Below are 17569 nucleotides of genomic sequence, written 5' to 3' on the forward strand. Positions count from 1 at the left end.
TTTGCATGTATGTTAAATCGAGGTAAAAATTACGTTAAATCGAAATATGTTAAATCGAGGGTATGTTAAATCGTGAGTATGTTAAATCGAGGTATACCTGTATATATTTAAACAGTTGAATTGCTTCATGCAACGCTTAACTATACATTCATTTCAAAAACAAAAATATGCATCAGAAATAAACTTTGCACATGCATCACACCCATATAACAAAACCTCATAACCACTAATCCTTACCTCCTCACAAGGCGTGTGAGGACATCACAAACTCCTCTTGAATCATCATGGGGTGTAGCCCACTCTCCTCCACGGAGCAAATATCCCATGCGTAATAAAATATTTTTCTACATCATTTCGTTGAGCAAGAGAGGAACTCTCTCATTCGGGTCCTCACACACAACGGCAGAGATGCTCCCGTTGCATCGTTCTTTTCTACCTCATCCTGAGGGAGGGATATTAGCCCTCATTGTGTGTTGAAGTGTTTATAACAAGTCTGTGTACGACAGTCAAAAAGTCTACGATTTTCTGAGAAATCGAGGGGGTCCCCCACGGTCTTAAAAGCCCCGGGTTCCCTTATATATTCATGATATGCGCATTCTAAAGGGTACATAAAATATCGAGCATGTTCGAGCGTTCTCTGCAAGGTAGACAAAACCCATCAAAATACATCCTTTCCATTCGTCTTGTTAATAGCTTATAGAGAAACAAGACAAAAATTAATTCAAATGGAAAGTATCATTAGGGTTATTGAAAACAAATACAACGGAGTTTCTGTCTGTGATTAATATAAGTGAGTAGGGGAACATGGGGAGACTTCTATTTGGTTCTTAAATTTTTTTCAAATATATTTTTATACTTGTTTCGATCCCTTAAGGTAATTTTAAAAGATTGGAATGAAAAATCCTTTCCTCATAGAAAATATTCCGTAATTAATGGATTTGCATTAAATTATGTATTTTTTATCAAATCAATGATGGGGAGACTTGACCAAGATTTAATGGGGAGACTTGGCAAATGGCAATAAGCTGAAGAAAAATACATAATTCCTGATATGATAATCCCACCTCAAACATCAGTCTAAATATTTTAGTATTAGTAAACAAAGTTAGCAGTCGTATGACTGATTTCGTGACGTGTGAACATGCAATGTAAGCAGCACAGTTAATCCTTAAAAAGAAATTCATAATAAAAATTCGAAATTTATGAAATGTAACCCTTCTGTATTTTTTACTGCTACCTAATGATCTCGACAATATGGAAAAATGTCATTATTTTTTGTTATGATTTTTCGAAATTCTTCCCCCCAGTGGGGAGACTTAACCAAAAAAAAAAAACTATCACAGAAAAACTTTTATAACTTTTGAAAAATTAAATTAAAAATTCTGCAAAAAATCATGAACACGCATAATAACTTTGCACATTATATCTCGTCGACTTTTGAAGGATTGAAGGCTTTTATAGAGATTTATGTAGGTTTAGCTGAAAACCTAGTCAAGTCTCCCATGTTCCCCTATCTGAAGTCATTTTGGAAGTATTCGAAATATTTGAACGAAATGCTTTTGTTACTTCTAGTCTCCTACAAAAAATCTAACTGTTCCGTACACGATTTACTAAAAGAATATCAGCTGACATTTCGAAAATAACTTTTAAGAAAAAAAAAGAGTTTCCAAATGCATTTCATGGTAGAATCAGACACTGTAACTATTTTGGTAGAGGGAAGCTTTGGGGTGTCTCAATTTTTCTAGTAATTTCATTTAGTTAACGAATGGTTGATCCCTTTCACTCGTTGTAGATGGAAACTGGACTATCTTGAATCCAAAACCGTAAATAGATAGAATGAATACAGGCGTTTTTAAGTTAATGTATTATTTCTTTAATACTTGGCTATTGACAACACAACCTGGATTTGTCTAATCTTTTCTCTATTGCCTATTCTGTGATATTGTATCATGATAGAATTCGTGAAATTGTGCCTGAAAGCACGGGAGCGAAACAATAGAACAAGAGGGGGGCGAAGATAAAATTTGGTGGGACGAAAATTAAAACAGATCTTGATTTAGAATATTGTTATTTTTCCGTTAATTGAATGTTTTTAATAACTTTCAATCAGGATTAATTGTTATTATATGATACCTGAAAAGAATGATAAAATCAAATTAGTTATACTAGTTCAATAATGTTATAAATTCACGGTTTTTTGAAAACAAATGATTTAGGGGGGCGAATTATAGTACATCTACCCTAAATAATTTTCGTGTAGACTAAAATACTATGCTAACTTAAACCTATTTTGAATTTGAACATTTCTTTACTTATATTAAAGTCGTAGAGGTGAAAAACGCTATTGAAAAGCTGGCAGCAAACATCCAATGGATTATTCTGGTCGTACTGCGTGCTATTCTTTGCAATGATCTACCAGGAACGTTGAAGTTCAGCTTTGTAAGAGGCCCAGGGCAGACAATGTTGTCAGCTAGAAGATCGAAAATTAAAAGTCGCTGTAGAAAAACTCTCCTGTTTCATAGTGTAGGCAGGTTGATGAGAGCATAGCGATGTTCATATGGCAGTAGTTCAAATCGATTACGCCAGGGAAGCCGTCGAAGTGCATACCAGATGAAGCTTTTTTTGTACACGTTCTATACGGTTTATGTGCAGTGCACGGTGTGCCCAAACGATGATTCCATATTCTAGAATACTGCGTACTAGACTGATGTACAGTGCCTTCAGACAATAGACGTTGTTGGTTAAAATCTCGGGTGTTTCGTTTGATGAGTCCTAGTACTGCATAGGCTTTAACAGTTACTGCGTTGAAGTGTTCGATGAAACGTAGTTTACCGTCAAGTATAACACCAAGGTCCTTGAAGGAAGAAACTCGTTCTACCGGAGTAGCCTTCACTGGGATTGAAAGGTTATTTCATACCAAAATGTTGCTTTTTTGGCACTAAAAGTTTCGGTAACTCCACCCGTATAATAGATAGAAATAAACTTGCATAAAAAATTGCTTATTTTCTTATGCCGGACAAAATCTTAGAATATTTTGAAATTCTAAAAAAATCCCCCAGAAAAGTTATTTTGAGAAAAATGATTTTCAGTGGTTATGACTTCCATAGTGGTAAGCTTGAAGCTAGTTGGTACCGCCACACGGTACTATCTTTGATTTTAGGCCTGAGTTTAGTCCGGTCTAAGACGTTAGTACCTGTTATTGCAGAAATGGCTGCATCCTGAAGCCAAATGAAAACAGTGTGAAAGACCGCCATGTTCCTCTTGCATACATCTCAATAACACTAGTTTACAAATTTCAAAAAGTTGTGAAATCCTCAACTTTTTTTTATCATTTCCGTAGTAAAATGGCCCGCTGAAAACGAAAATGCGATTGAAAAAATTCTGTATTGAACAGATTTTGAGATATTGCGAAAAAATCCATTTTTGTATTTTAAAAAATTGGCCCTTCACTTCATCACAAATATCTCCAGTTGTGCTCTACCGATTTTAATGATTTTAATATCATTTGATCGACAATTACAAGACCTATCAATTATTCCTAGAACATTTTTTGATCACTATTACAATTAGATCTCTATTCAGTAATTAATTAAAAAATTATTGCTACTTCTTGCAAAATTTTGGAATTTTTTTTTATTTGACGGTAAATTACTCAAAGAAGAACGATTTATTAAATATTTTTTATTCGTGGGTATTGAAATATGGTCAATTATGAAAATAATGAGCGGTTGTTCATTGGAATCTAAATAAAAATATAGAAGTTATGAGTATTTTTGTAAAACAGAAAAGTCAGTTTTTTAGAGTTTTGCGTTTCTCATATAGAAAGGTTATGCAATCGGTCGGAATTTCGACTTTTCAACCGAGGCCCGAAGGGTCGAATATCTTATACCATTCGACTCAGCTCGTCGAGATCGTAAAATGACTGTATGTGTGTGTATGTATGTATGTATATGTGCATGTGTCAAACAATCTCACCGATTTTTTTCAGAGATGGTTGGACTGATTTGTACAAACTTAGTCTTAAATGAAAGGTACTACCTTTCCATCGGTCGCTATTGATTTTTTATTGATCCGGTTCCCGGTTTCGGAGTTACAGATTGAAGAGTACGATCACCCTGCAAATTCTCATATACACTGGTACCACCATGATGTCCAAATGATGCAAAACATATTAAAATGTGTGCAACATTACTTGTATTTGCGAGTCCAGATCGTTGATAACCCATCGGAGTCGTAACCGGAAGTGGAATAGAAATAAAATTCAATAACAGTTTTAAGTGACGTAACACCTAAGTTTGGTCATATCGGTCCAGTCATCACTGAAAAATGGATGTACCTGTTATTCTGAATTTGGATTCTTCCGCCGGGGCTTCCGGAACCGTCGATGGTGGCCAACGTGGCTAACGCGACTTTGAATGATTGTTAGTGACCTAGAGCTGCAAATCCAAGCAGTTGTGGTCACATTTTGGAAAAAATTCACCTTTTTACTTTCATCGCCGTATACGTTGAAATCGGGATTTGCTGCGTGTTCGTGCTTATCACCGTGTAATTCTGGAACCGGAAGTCGGATCACTTAGAAATTCAACAGCAGCCAATGGGAACGTTGTACCTTTCTTTGGAGACCAAGTTTGTAGAAATCGGTAAAGAATTCGCTGAGAAATAGGTATGACATTAACTTAGGGACTTGGTAAGTTCCCCGGGGCATTAGGAACCATAATAGGTGGCCAATGTGGTCAAAGCGACTTCGGTGGGTCATCAATGATCTAAACACGCAAATCCTAGCAATATTGAACACATTTTAATATGTATTGCTTCATTTGGACATCATGGTGGTACCAGTGTATCTATGAATTTGCAGTGTGATCGTACTCTTCAATCTGTAACTCCGGAACCGGAAATCGGATCAATAAAAAAAATCAATAGCGACCAATGGAAAGGTAGTACCTTTCATTTGTGACTAAGTTTGTACAAATCGGTCCAGCCATCTCTGAGAAAAGTCGGTGAGATTGTTTTACACATGCACATGTACATTGTACATACATACATACACACACATATAGTCATTTTACGATCTCGACGAACTGAGTCGAATGGTATAAGATATTCGGCCCTTCGGGCCTCGGTTGAAAAGTCGAAATTCCGACCGATTGCATAACCTTTCTATATGAGAAACGCAAAACTGACTTTTTCTATGTTTTACAAAAATACTCATAACTTCTATATTTTTATTTAGATTCCAATGAACAACCGCTCATTATTTTCGTAATTGATCATATTTTAATACCCACGAATAAAAAATATTTAATAAATCGTTCTTCTTTGAGTAATTTACCGCCAAATAAAAAAAAATTCCAAAATTTTGCAAGAAATAGCAATTATTTTTTAATTAATTACTGAATATAGATCTAATTGTAATAGTGATCAAAAAATGTTCTAGGAATAATTGATAGGTCTTGCAATTGTCGATCAAATGATATTAAAATCATTAAAATCGATAGAGTACAACTGGAGATATTTGTGATGAAGTGAAGGGCCAATTTTTTAAAATACACGGATTTTTTCGCGATATCTCAAAATCTGTTCAATACAAAAATTTTTTAATCGCATTTTCGTTTTCAGCGGGCCATTTTACTACGGAAATGATAAAAATATTGTGAGGATACAAATCACTGTAAACTAGTGTAATTTGAATCAACTTTTCAACCTTTATATGCAATATTATGGCCCACGTTGCACACAAACCATATGAGGACAAGTAAGCAAGTTTTATCCCGTATGAAAACAGGTATAATCGAGTTTAAAATGCTACTTTTTTGATATTCTTTATTGTCCTATCTATAAGGTGCTACACGCTCATTTCAAAACGCCACGTCGAAGAGTTATATTGCAGGTTAGCAGAACTCGATTCATTTTGAAACAAAGTGTAGAACGAAATTTTATAATTGGATGCACAGATGTATTAAATAAAAGTTGATTTCGTTTGATGGTTTACTTATGGCTATCAAAATGAGTCAAGCTGTTTAATTTAACCACAATTTTTTATTTGGTTTAACAAGAGGAAAGAAAAGAATATATAATCACAATTTGTACCCTTTTCTAGTTATATTTTCTCACAAAGAACACAATAAGCAAGTGGAAGTTTACTAACATTTTTACTGCTGTCGAAAGAGTCTATCGTTTATTTAATCATTAAAAGATTGTTAATAAAGCCAAGCCATACAACCTAAGAAATACTTTTAAATATGACGGCAAACAACCTGTCAACTGTTGTTACGGCATTTAATTAGCAAGGGACTGGAAGATGAAGTATATTTTTCAATATTAAGAGCCATACTCAAGGGTGAGCAAGGAGTTGAAGGGAGAAAAACGTGGAAGGGTCATTTGAGCAAAATTAGAGTTTACCGGCGACTTAACCCTTTGTCTGCTACCGTAGGAGTAAAGGTATTTTGGCATTAGAAATGCGAATCGAATCACCTGAATCTACGGCATGTCCGGGCAAGCGTAAAGTAACTTGTTACTTCATGCTGACGGAACCGATCCGAGCAATCTGCTACAAATATTCTCATTTTGATACTTATTTAAATAATATCAAAGTTTACTTATATTGTGTTACTATTTATAATTTTCCATCAGATCTTGGACGATTAGCATTTCCACTGTAGAACAAATTGTCGTTTAATTCTTAGTGATAGAACAGAAATGCACAGGGTATGAAAGAAGTTGTGAAATTTGAGACTGGACAGATGACTTGGCAAAATGACACAAAAAGTTGAATGCGGAATAATCGCCTAAATCGTGTCGGAACTTAAGGGAGTTGTGTAAGGCATTATCGGCAAAAAAATTGGATTCCTTAATTTTTTTCGATACAAAGATTGTTTGTCTATTCAGTCAGGTGCCACGTCGAAAACTGGTGTTGCGGTGTACACCATAACTCAAAATCTGGACCAATCATTGACACATTTGCATAGTTGTTTTTCACATCACTCCACAAGTAACTAATGGAGCTTTTATTTCGATTTTCGAACTTTTCATAACACTTTGAAGCCAAAGTCCGATTATTGCTAAAAAACGATGAAAATATTATTGAAAAAAATAATAATATTAAGCATTTTGCAAAAAGCTCTTGTAGTTACCTGGGCAATGATGTGAAGAAGAAAAACTGTGAAAAATTCAGTACGATTAGTCCAGGAAATTTTGACGGTTTACGGTTTACACCGCATTTTGTCGAGGTGTCTCCTGAAGATTCACTGTCTGCATCAAGTGTCAGGTTCAATTCGTTAAGTTATATCTGTCAATTGATTATGAAACAGATTGCGGACTATAGGAAGTAATCAATTGTAATTCATTATTTTGTAACCGGAATTTTTCAATTTTTGCATGGCGTCGCAAAATTTCGTTGAACTGAACGTCTTAGCAATTGTTGCAAAGATGTTGAAAGCTCAGCAATTTGGATATAACCCATTTGACAGATTTACTTCGCTGAAAATCAGTTTTTTAAATTGTCAAATTCTTAGCTCAATTACTGAACTTTTGGAATTTCAGGATTGATTAGGTAATCGTACTGATATTTTGAATTACTTCATTTTCAGCAAAGTAGGTCTACCAAATTCTATATACATGGAATAGTAAAGTAGGATGGTATAATAAATCCCACCAGGCTAAAATGTCAGATTTCTTTTCCAAGGACCACATAATTATCTGAAGCAAATAAATAATTGTTTTTTGCTTGTTCATGTGATGCAGAACAGCAACTAATACAAACGTTTCCAAAAAAGGTAAGCTTCCATTATTGTTCTGTAAGCATTTGATTTAAATTGAAATAGTCAGATTTAATTCGTTATCGAGCACTCAGTCGAGATAGACGCCTTTTGTTGTCGGTCCGTACACTCTATAGCGCCAAATAGTGTTAATCCGCGTTCAAGGTTATTCGCACACTCTACGCCTAGTTGAGGTTTCAGTATTTTTTCCCTTCTTTTGTGATTCTGTTTCTGAGTATCGTTAGCCGGTTAGTGACAAGTGAAGCAGTGTTCTTCTAGTAAGCCGTCTGGATACCGTTACCTACACAAGTTAAGTATTAGTTTACTTTTCCCCTTGTTGGTTGTCTTAATAACGTGCACTGGGCAATAGGCCCATGCAAAAATAACTTCCCCTGACGGCGGTTCATCTCAAGGTGAGATGGACGTCGAAACAAAATCGGCCCCCCGGCTCAAAGTATATACGAGCTCGGCCACCGGGCCATTTGTGATCTTCTTTCGGACCAAAGAAAAAAAGTGTTTGAATCTGTTGCAGATTTCTCGAGTTCTGACGGATCGGTATTCGGCCGTGACAGAAATATCGAAAATTCGCCCTGATAAGCTTCGGGTGGTGGTTAACAGTTCAACCCAGGCAAACGATATTGCTGGCTACGAGCCCTTTACGAGGGAGTACAGAGTGTATATTCCAGCTAGCAGGGTTGAAGCCAGTGGGGTCGTTTCCGATTCGAGTCTGAATTGCGAGGACCTGCTAAAATATGGGACTGGTTGTTTTAAGGACCCCATGCTTAAGCCAGTGAAGATACTGGAACGCAAACGTTTGCATTCAGCATCAGTCGCAGCTGACGGCAAGAAAATATACGTCAACTCAGACTCTTATCGGTTGACCTTCGCCGGCTGTGCCCTACCCAATTACCTCCTCTTTGACAAGGTTCGTCTACCTGTTCAGCTCTTTGTGCCGCGGGTCATGAACTGTACTAATTGCAAACAATTGGGACACACAGCCTCCCATTGTAGCAATAAAGCCCGTTGTGGGAAATGCGGTGGGAATCATGCGGATGATTCCTGTGGTAGAGATGTCGAAAAGTGTCTCTACTGTGGGGGAAACCCACATGATCTCCCTTCATTTCCCGCGTACAAACAGCGCGAGGAGAATCTTAAGCGTTCCCTTCAGGGACGCTCTAAGCGATCTTTTGCAGAAATGCTTAAGATAGCTACGCCACCTGTCTCTACGAACATCTATACCAACTTGTCTACTGACGAAGGAGATTGTGATGAACCCCAGGAGGGAACATCTTCTGCTGTGCCTAGAAGCAATAGAAAAAGGAGGAACATTTCTTCTTCCAAGCTTCGTCGTAAAGACCAGAAGGTGTCTCTACATGCCCCCCCTAAAATAACTACTCAAGGAAGTACTGGTGCAAAACCGAAGCAAATCGCTCCCGGTCTCAGTAACCTGACATTAGAAAAGGAGTTCCCAGCACTTCCAGAAACATCAAAAAGCCCAAGTGTTCCCATATCTCAGCCAGAGAAAGAAAACAGCGCTGGCTTAATAAATTTCTGTGACATTGTGGACCGGATTCTTACAGCTTTAAATATTTCTGACCCTCTTAAAAACATCTTGATAAGCTTTCTCCCCGCAGTGAAAACATTCTTGATGCAGTTCACTGCGAAATGGCCCCTCCTTTCAGCGATTGTATCCTTCGATGGCTAATTCATCGAACGAGGTCACGGATTTAATCACGGATTTAAGCTTTATCCCGAAAATCGATTCCTTTAAAATCTTCCTAAATAATTTAAAATGCGATGCATTTGCCCTATGCGAGACATGGCTCTCTTCAGAAATAACCCTACACTTCCACGATTTTAATAATATTCACTTGGATCGAGATGACTCTTACGGAGGAGTACTTTTGGGGATCAAAAAGTGCTATTCTTTCAATCGGATCGACCTCCTCTCGACACCAGGCATTGAAGTTGTCGCTTGCCAAACCAGAATTAAAGGCAAAGACCTTTGCATTGCTTCCACCTACATCCCCACTAGAGCCTCAGTTAGCCACCGACAGCTTTGCGATATTGCGGAACTCCTCCCCGCACCGAGGCTAGTTTTAGGTGACTTCAACTCCCACGGCACGGCATGGGGTTGCCTTCATGACGATAATCGATCTACCCTACTCCATGAGCTTTGCGACAACTTCAATATGACCATTTTGAATACGGGTGAAATGACACGGATTTCTGCCCCTCCAGCGCGTCCGAGCGCTTTAGACCTGTCCCTCTGCTCGACTCTGCTCGACATCGCTGCGGTTAGATTGCATGTGGAAGGTAGTCTCTGATCCCCACGGCAGCGACCATCTGCCAATCGTAATTAATATTGCTAACGGTTCAGGGCCACCGAATACAATCAATGTTTCGTATGACCTCACACGAAATATTGATTGGAAGAGCTACACGTCCGCGATATCCGAAAAAATAGAATCGACACAAGAGCTTCCTCCGGAGGAAGAGTACGGGTTCCTGTCTGGCTTGATTCTCGATACCGCGATTCAAGCTCAGACTAAACGCGTGTCGGACGCGAACTCACGTTGGCGTCCTCCCAATCCATAGTGCGACAAAGAGTGCTCAGACGTGTACGCTGCGTATAAGACCTTCCGGGACGACGGACTGCCAGCTAGCTACCGACAGTACGCGATGGCGGAAACGCGCATGAAGAGTTTGATGAAAGCCAAAAAACGTAGCTGCTGGCCCCGGTTCGTCGACGGACTAACGAGAGAAACATCGATGAGCACTCTTTGGAGTACGGCCCGGCGTTTACGAAACCGAAACAGTGCTAACGAGAGCGTGGAATATTCAAACCGTTCGATATTCGATTTTGCCAAGAAGGTTTGTCCGGATTCCACCCCGACACAGAAGAATTACCGCGCCGCGTCCCCTTACGATAACGTGAACGAAACAACGTGTTCGATGGTGGAGTTCTCACTTGCCCAGACTCTGCCAAGAGACGCTTGTTGAATTTATTTAATAAGTTTCTTGAGGGTAATATTGTCCCTCATGACTGGAGGCAAGTGAAGGATGACCATTCAAAAACCAGGAAAACCAGCCTCCGACCACAATTCTTATCGACCGATTGCGATGCTGTCCTGTATCCGAAAGTTTTTCGAGAAAATGATCTTGTTTCGCCTCGACAATTGGGTTGAAGCAAATGGCTTACTGTCAGATACACAATTTGGTTTCCGCAAAGGCAAAGGGACGAACGATTGTCTTGCGTTGCTCTCAACAGAAATTCAAATGGCTTATGCTATTAAAGAGCAGATGGCATCAGTTTTCCTAGATATAAAGGGGGCTTTTGATTCAGTTTCTATCACAATTCTTTCTGAGAAGCTGCACCAGCATGGTCTTTCACCGACTCTAAACAACTTTTTGCTAAACTTGCTGTCCGAAAAACATATGCATTTTTCGCATGGTGATTTATCGACATCAAGATTTAGCTACATGGGTCTTCCCCAGGGCTCATGTCTAAGCCCCCTTCTCTATAACTTTTACGTGAATGACATTGACGAATGTCTTGTCAATTCCTGCACGCTAAGGCAGCTTGCAGATGACGGCGTGGTCTCTATTACAGGACCCAAAGCCGTCGATCTGCAAGGACCATTGCAAGATACCTTGGACAAATTGTCTGCTTGGGCCCTCCAGCTGAGTATCGAGTTCTCCACGGAGAAAACTGAGCTAGTCGTATTTTCAAGGAAGCGTGAACCAGCGCAACTACAGCTTCAATTAATGGGTCAAACTATTGCTCAGGTTTCAACTTTCAAATATCTCGGGGTTTGGTTCGACTCTAAAGGAACCTGGGGATGTCACATTAGGTATCTGAAACAGAAGTGCCAACAAAGGATCAACTTTCTCCGTACAATAACCGGAACATGGTGGGGTGCCCACCCAGGAGACATTATCAGGCTGTACCAAACAACGATATTGTCGGTGATGGAGTACGGGAGTTTCTGTTTCAAGCTCCGCTGCAAGCATACATTTCATCAAACTAGAGCGAATCCAATATTGTTGTTTACGTATTGCTTTGGGTTGCATGCACTCGACACATACGATGAGTTTAGAAGTGCTGGCGGACGTTCTTCCGCTGAAAAATCGATTTTGGGACCTCTCATATCGATTGCTCATCCGATGCGATATCTTGAACCCATTAGCAATTGCAAATTTCGAAAGGCTTGTCGAGCTCAATTCTCAAACCCGATTTATGTCCTTGTACTTCGATTACATGGCACAAAATATCAATCCTTCTTCATATTATCCTAACCGTGTCAATCTCCTTCATGCTTCTGATTCAACTGTATTCTTCGACACATCCATGAAAGACGAGATTCGTGGAATCCCGGATCACATACGTCCGCAAGTGATCCCAAGCATCTTTCATAATAAATTTCGAGAAGTCGACTGCAACAAGATGTTTTACACCGACGGGTCAAACCTTGACGGCTCCACTGGCTTCGGTATATTCATTCAAAACCTCACCGCCTCATTCAAACTCAATGATCCTGCTTCAGTTTACGTCGCTGAACTTGCTGCTACTCAGTATACCCTTGGGATCATTGATACTTTGCCCACCGATCACTACTTTATTGTCTCGGATAGCCTCAGCTCAATCGAGGCTCTCCGTTCAATGAAACCTAGAAAGCACATTCCATATTTTCTGGGGAAAATCTGGGAGCGCCTGCGTGCTTTGTCTGTAAGATCGTACAAGATTACCTTAGTTTGGGTTCCCTCGCATTGCTCCATTCCAGGTAATGAAGAAGCGGACTCTTTAGCTATGGCGGGCGCTTTACAAGGTGACATATATGAAAGACCAATTAGCTTCAGCGAATTTTTCAGTATTACTCATCAGAGAACCCTCGAAAGTTGGCAAACTTCATGGAGCAATGGTGAACTGGGAAGGTGGCTACATTCGATAATCCCTAAGGTATCGACGAAACCTTGGTTCAGGGGGATGGATGTGGGTCGGGATTTCATTCGCGTGATGTCTCGGCTCATGTCCAATCACTACACGCTGGACGCACATCTCCGGCGTATTGGGCTCGTGGATAGCAATATCTGCGCTTGTGGCAACGGTTATCACGAGATCGAACATGTTGTCTGGGCATGCGCCGAGTACTGTTCTGCCAGATCTCAACTAATCGATTCTTTCCGGGCCCGAGGAAGATCACCCAATGTCCCGATTCGAGATGTACTAGCAAGCCGCGATATTCTCTACATGTCTCTTATATACACGTTCCTCAAAACCATCAATATCCAAATTTAAATGCCCCTATCTTTTCTCTTATCATTCCCAGAAGTGCCCTCTTCCGCCTACCCAACAATGGTCTGATACGACTCAAAGACGAGACAAAACATCTGTCGAATGAACCAACAACACGAGACCTACAGTACATCACACGAGCAACGCGGTGTGTTTCCGATCCGTATCTGAGCCGTACTACGAAATCGTCTGGAGGAACCCCTGCCGGCTCGAGGAAAACCGCCCGGCGTCCCAATACTTGATGCATCCGTTCGAATCTGTAATCCCGGCCGTTGATTCCTGATGCCGGAAACTGAAAGTTTATATGTTTTAAAAATATAAATACATCAGGCTATTAAATGGCATAAACAGTGAATTTTCAATTAACCTCATTGTATGGTTTTTAACATTGCCGTGTATTGCCGATCAGAACGCAGTAATGCAAATGGCAGCATCATGTTACCGGAAGAAGACAAAAATATGTCATGCTCCTCTTGCGCATACTTCGTTATTTTCAATCCTCTCTTCGGCTTTCTTCTGGATAAATATGGCTCTCTTTGCTCGCAATAAAGATGGCAATAAATAAACCATTTTTATCAGGTAGGAAAGACAAGTACCGTCGAACTATATTAACCTGTATTTTTGATTTCTCTGTTTTTTTCTTCTCTTTACACGCTTGATTCCAATTGCTCATTGAAGAATTACAGGAGAGCACATTTGGATAAATCGAATCGATTATCGCATATTCAGATCAAAGTTGTTTTTGCGAATTACAATCAAAACTGCAATAAGAATTGTTTTAATTGGTTTATTTTACATTTCGCTATGAGAATAAGTGGGATCATTTAATTCCTTAATATAAATCAATAACATGTTTTCAAGAATTATTGCCCATATATCTGTCGTATCGCACATCAAAGAAAGTGAATAACGAAAAAAATAGTATTTGCCTTTCTCATATAAAGAAAGGCTATGCAATCACTGTAAATGTATGTATGTATGTGTGTGTGTCATTTAAACTCACACAATTTTCTCAGAGATAGCTGAACCGATTTTCGCAAACTTAGTTTCATCTGAAAGGTATAACGCTCCTATAAGCTGCTATTGATTTTTTAGTTGATCCGACTTCCGGTTCCGGAGTTACGGGTTGAAAAGTACGGTCACACAGCAAATTCCCATATAAACTGGTACCACCATGATGTTCAAATGATGTAAAACATAGTTATGTACCCAAGTAGACACATTTGGGACGAGTCGGTGGGTCCACCTTCCTTTTTCCGCGTAATCCCACTCTTGCTGCCACTTAGCCAACGATTCCGCTCGAACCAGTCTGCATTACGTTCATTTTTCCGCTGGTAGCATTCTACGCCCTCAGCCAGAGTGATGCAGATGAGAATCATCCCGGCAATTACGCATACCGCCTCCGACGATATCGTTCTGTACACACTCGCGACACGAACAGCCATTAGGCGAAAAGTGCTTGTCAACTTCGTCCGGTTCCGCTTTGAGTTCAGCGCAGCAGCCCAGGCCGGTACACCATATCTCAGGATTGAGGATGAGACATTCGCCAGGAGACGTCTCGTGCTGCCTCTTGCCCCTCCGTGATTCGGCATGATCCTTGCCAATGCGCTAGTTGTCCTCGCTGCCTTCTCACATACATAGTCGACATGGCAGTTGTAATTCAACCGATCGTCAATTATCACACCCAGGTGCTTCAGCGCGCGCATCGATAGAATGGATTGTCCCCCGACGCTGATCTCGAGACGCTGGATTTGCTTACGATTGCTTACCAGCACTACCTCAGTCTTGTGGTGAGCCAGCTGCAAATTGACGTTAACCATCCAGGTTTCCACGATGCCTATTGTCTCTGCCGTCAGAATCTCCACCTCCTCAAGGGTCTCGCCCGTTATCGTCAGGACAACATCATCTACAAAGCCGACGATCTCCACTCCCCTGGGCAGTTCCAGTGTTAACACTCCGTTGTACATAATATTCCAGAGCGTTGCACAGTGGTCCCAAATTGAAAAAAGACGGTCATAACTATTTTCTGGTTCCCAGTTACGTTTTTGTGCTTCGGTGTCTTCAGAAAAGTTTCATAAAATTTGTTTGCGCATATTTTGAGATAGGCACCTTAATTCTCATTAAGGTGGTATAACAAGTTTTGAGTATCTTTTTTTTATTAAATAATCAAAAAAAAAATTCTTCTTTTAACTTATACAGTAATTCATTTGGAGTAACTTTGCTGAAGAAATTGTTTATCGATATATTTTTCAATGCAAGATATAACTGTGTGATTAAAATTGTACTCTAAAATCAAGTTTTTTAAGTTTTCTTCACAGGATCAGATTTAATCACTTAGGTATGTTCTAGAAAGTTTTAGATATCATCAAAACACACAACTTTTGTGAACACACCAATGGTCTTTGGCGTAAAATTTAGGATATAAAAACATATTTCAGTTAAAAAATAGGGTTTTTCTGCATCATTTTGTGTTTGAACCGGCAACTTCCGGAAGCCAATTTTTGGATATGTTTTACAATATAGTACAACCTTGCATTTGAAAAAAAAACTGGAGTCCTATCTTGAAAGATTTGTATCTGAGCTCAATCAACATTCACACGAAAAACGCATTGTATTCTATCTCGCCATCTTAGATTAATCCCTGAAACAGAGAAAACGCGTACACTAAGTCGACAGCATGCAAATCAATGCATACCCCCAGCACCATGTCGACAATTAGCTTAAATTTCAATGGTTTTTTCTTTTGATTATGTATTCCTGTTAAAAATTGGAAAAAAATACACGAATGTTTGAAAGTTTCATAAGGAACATTATATTATTAGTACCGCAAATTATTGTACACAGCAGAAATAATAAGTCAATTACTCTCATAAACGTCACTGCACTCCACTTCATCTATCGATAAATCTGGTTCGTTACTGATCTCCAACGCAGTTTCTTTCAATGACTCCTTTGCTTCAGCAGGTAACGCTTTTATTTTTTTTGAAGACGCTTTACGCATGCTAGAAATAAGGGGGTCGGACGAAACTAGCAATCTAAAAAAACGTCTTCCATTGTTTTGGACCTGCTACATTTTCGGCTAAAATCTCGACGGAACTTCTTGATATATTTGTTGCAAGCCTCCTGGGCCTCTTCAGACATTTGTCCTATCGGCAACAAGGAAGACTCTATGATTTGGGCTCCATGTATCAAGATTTTGTGTACACTAGTGGGCATGTAGTACCATGGATAAAGTTCGACAAATCTTCGTGCAGTTTCCAGAGCATACGCCTCAAACTTCACAATGTGTATATCCAAACCACATGCAATTACCCGCAGAATCACATAAAACCTGTCGATTAAATTCTGGTCTATTCCCGTGATGGATGCAGAAACTTGCGCGTTTTCGAAAAATCGGCGCGCTGTGTTACCGTCATTTGTGCTTCCATACCCCTGCTTTGGTATATCTACTAGAAGTCCCAATTGCTGCTTAAAATGAAATTGAATTTCCTTTTTGCGTTTCTCCATTCTAGCTTTTTCGTCCTTGCAGCGACATTGCCATTTCTTGACATCTAGTCTATAAGAAATATGCAATAAGCACTCAAAGAACCGAATCCAGGCATGTAACGACGAAATTCCAAATTCTAAGTTTTCGGAGACTACTGGCTTTTTCAACATTTGATCAATTCGATTAAACTGACTAGAAGTTGAACCGCAGAGAAAACAACGTTGAGAAGAATTTGTGTTAGTCAATGAATTACAAACCTTGCCGTCTATCATTGTTAATGAAATTTTAAATGAAACGTTTATTCGTTTGCCATTTACAATCGTTTGAAAAGGCATCAATTTTTTCTCTTGATCTTTTATATCATCGACTTCTGTTCTTGTTGCTTCAGCTGTTTCATGCAAAAATTGTAATCTTATCGGCCTGCAGAATCGAGGAGATGAAGGGCTAGGATTTTTCCACAGTACTGTGTTCTTGCTAACAGATTTATCTGCGTAAATGAGCTGCAAAGGCACCAAGCTAGTGACAAACATGTTGGCATCAGTTTTAGATCCGTCATCGTCAGAAAATTTTTGTTTAAATGTACTTTGTCCAGAAGTACCATCACAACCCCATTTGCAGAGTAATTCAAGATTATTTACGCTATCTGATTGGAGACATTCGATAAAATTTACTCGCACTAACAACAAGCGTTCGACTGTATGATCCAGTAATGGTTGTAATTTAACTTCGGCGCTCGACTCATTGACAATAATTCCCGAAGGTGAAGGATAACATTTTTTTTAGCTTCTAGGACTTGTTTATAAGGTGGATACAAAACACAATTTTTTCCAAGACTGACAGATCGTATGCTATTGTACTGGTTTTTGGAAAAATTATTGTCAATCATGAGGGCAACAGCTTCGTTACCAGAAAGAGTTGATTCAGGCTTCTGTTTGAGGTATTCTTTGTACTTAAGGACTTTTGATGGGCTCCCGGTTGCAATATCTTTTATCAAATTGGCTGCATCCACCTTATTTTCGGCTCTTAGAC

General features: G+C 39.3%; 1 protein-coding gene across 1 annotated transcript in view; it reads left to right on the top strand.

The window, feature by feature from the left end:
- LOC131680264 (liprin-alpha-1-like) overlaps positions 1-17569 on the top strand; it is a 1110500-nt gene that overhangs the window by 368375 nt on the left and 724556 nt on the right. The window lies entirely within an intron of this gene.

The sequence above is a fragment of the Topomyia yanbarensis genome, chromosome 2 (assembly GCF_030247195.1).
Source record: "Topomyia yanbarensis strain Yona2022 chromosome 2, ASM3024719v1, whole genome shotgun sequence".
Classification (NCBI taxonomy): domain Eukaryota; kingdom Metazoa; phylum Arthropoda; class Insecta; order Diptera; family Culicidae; genus Topomyia; species Topomyia yanbarensis.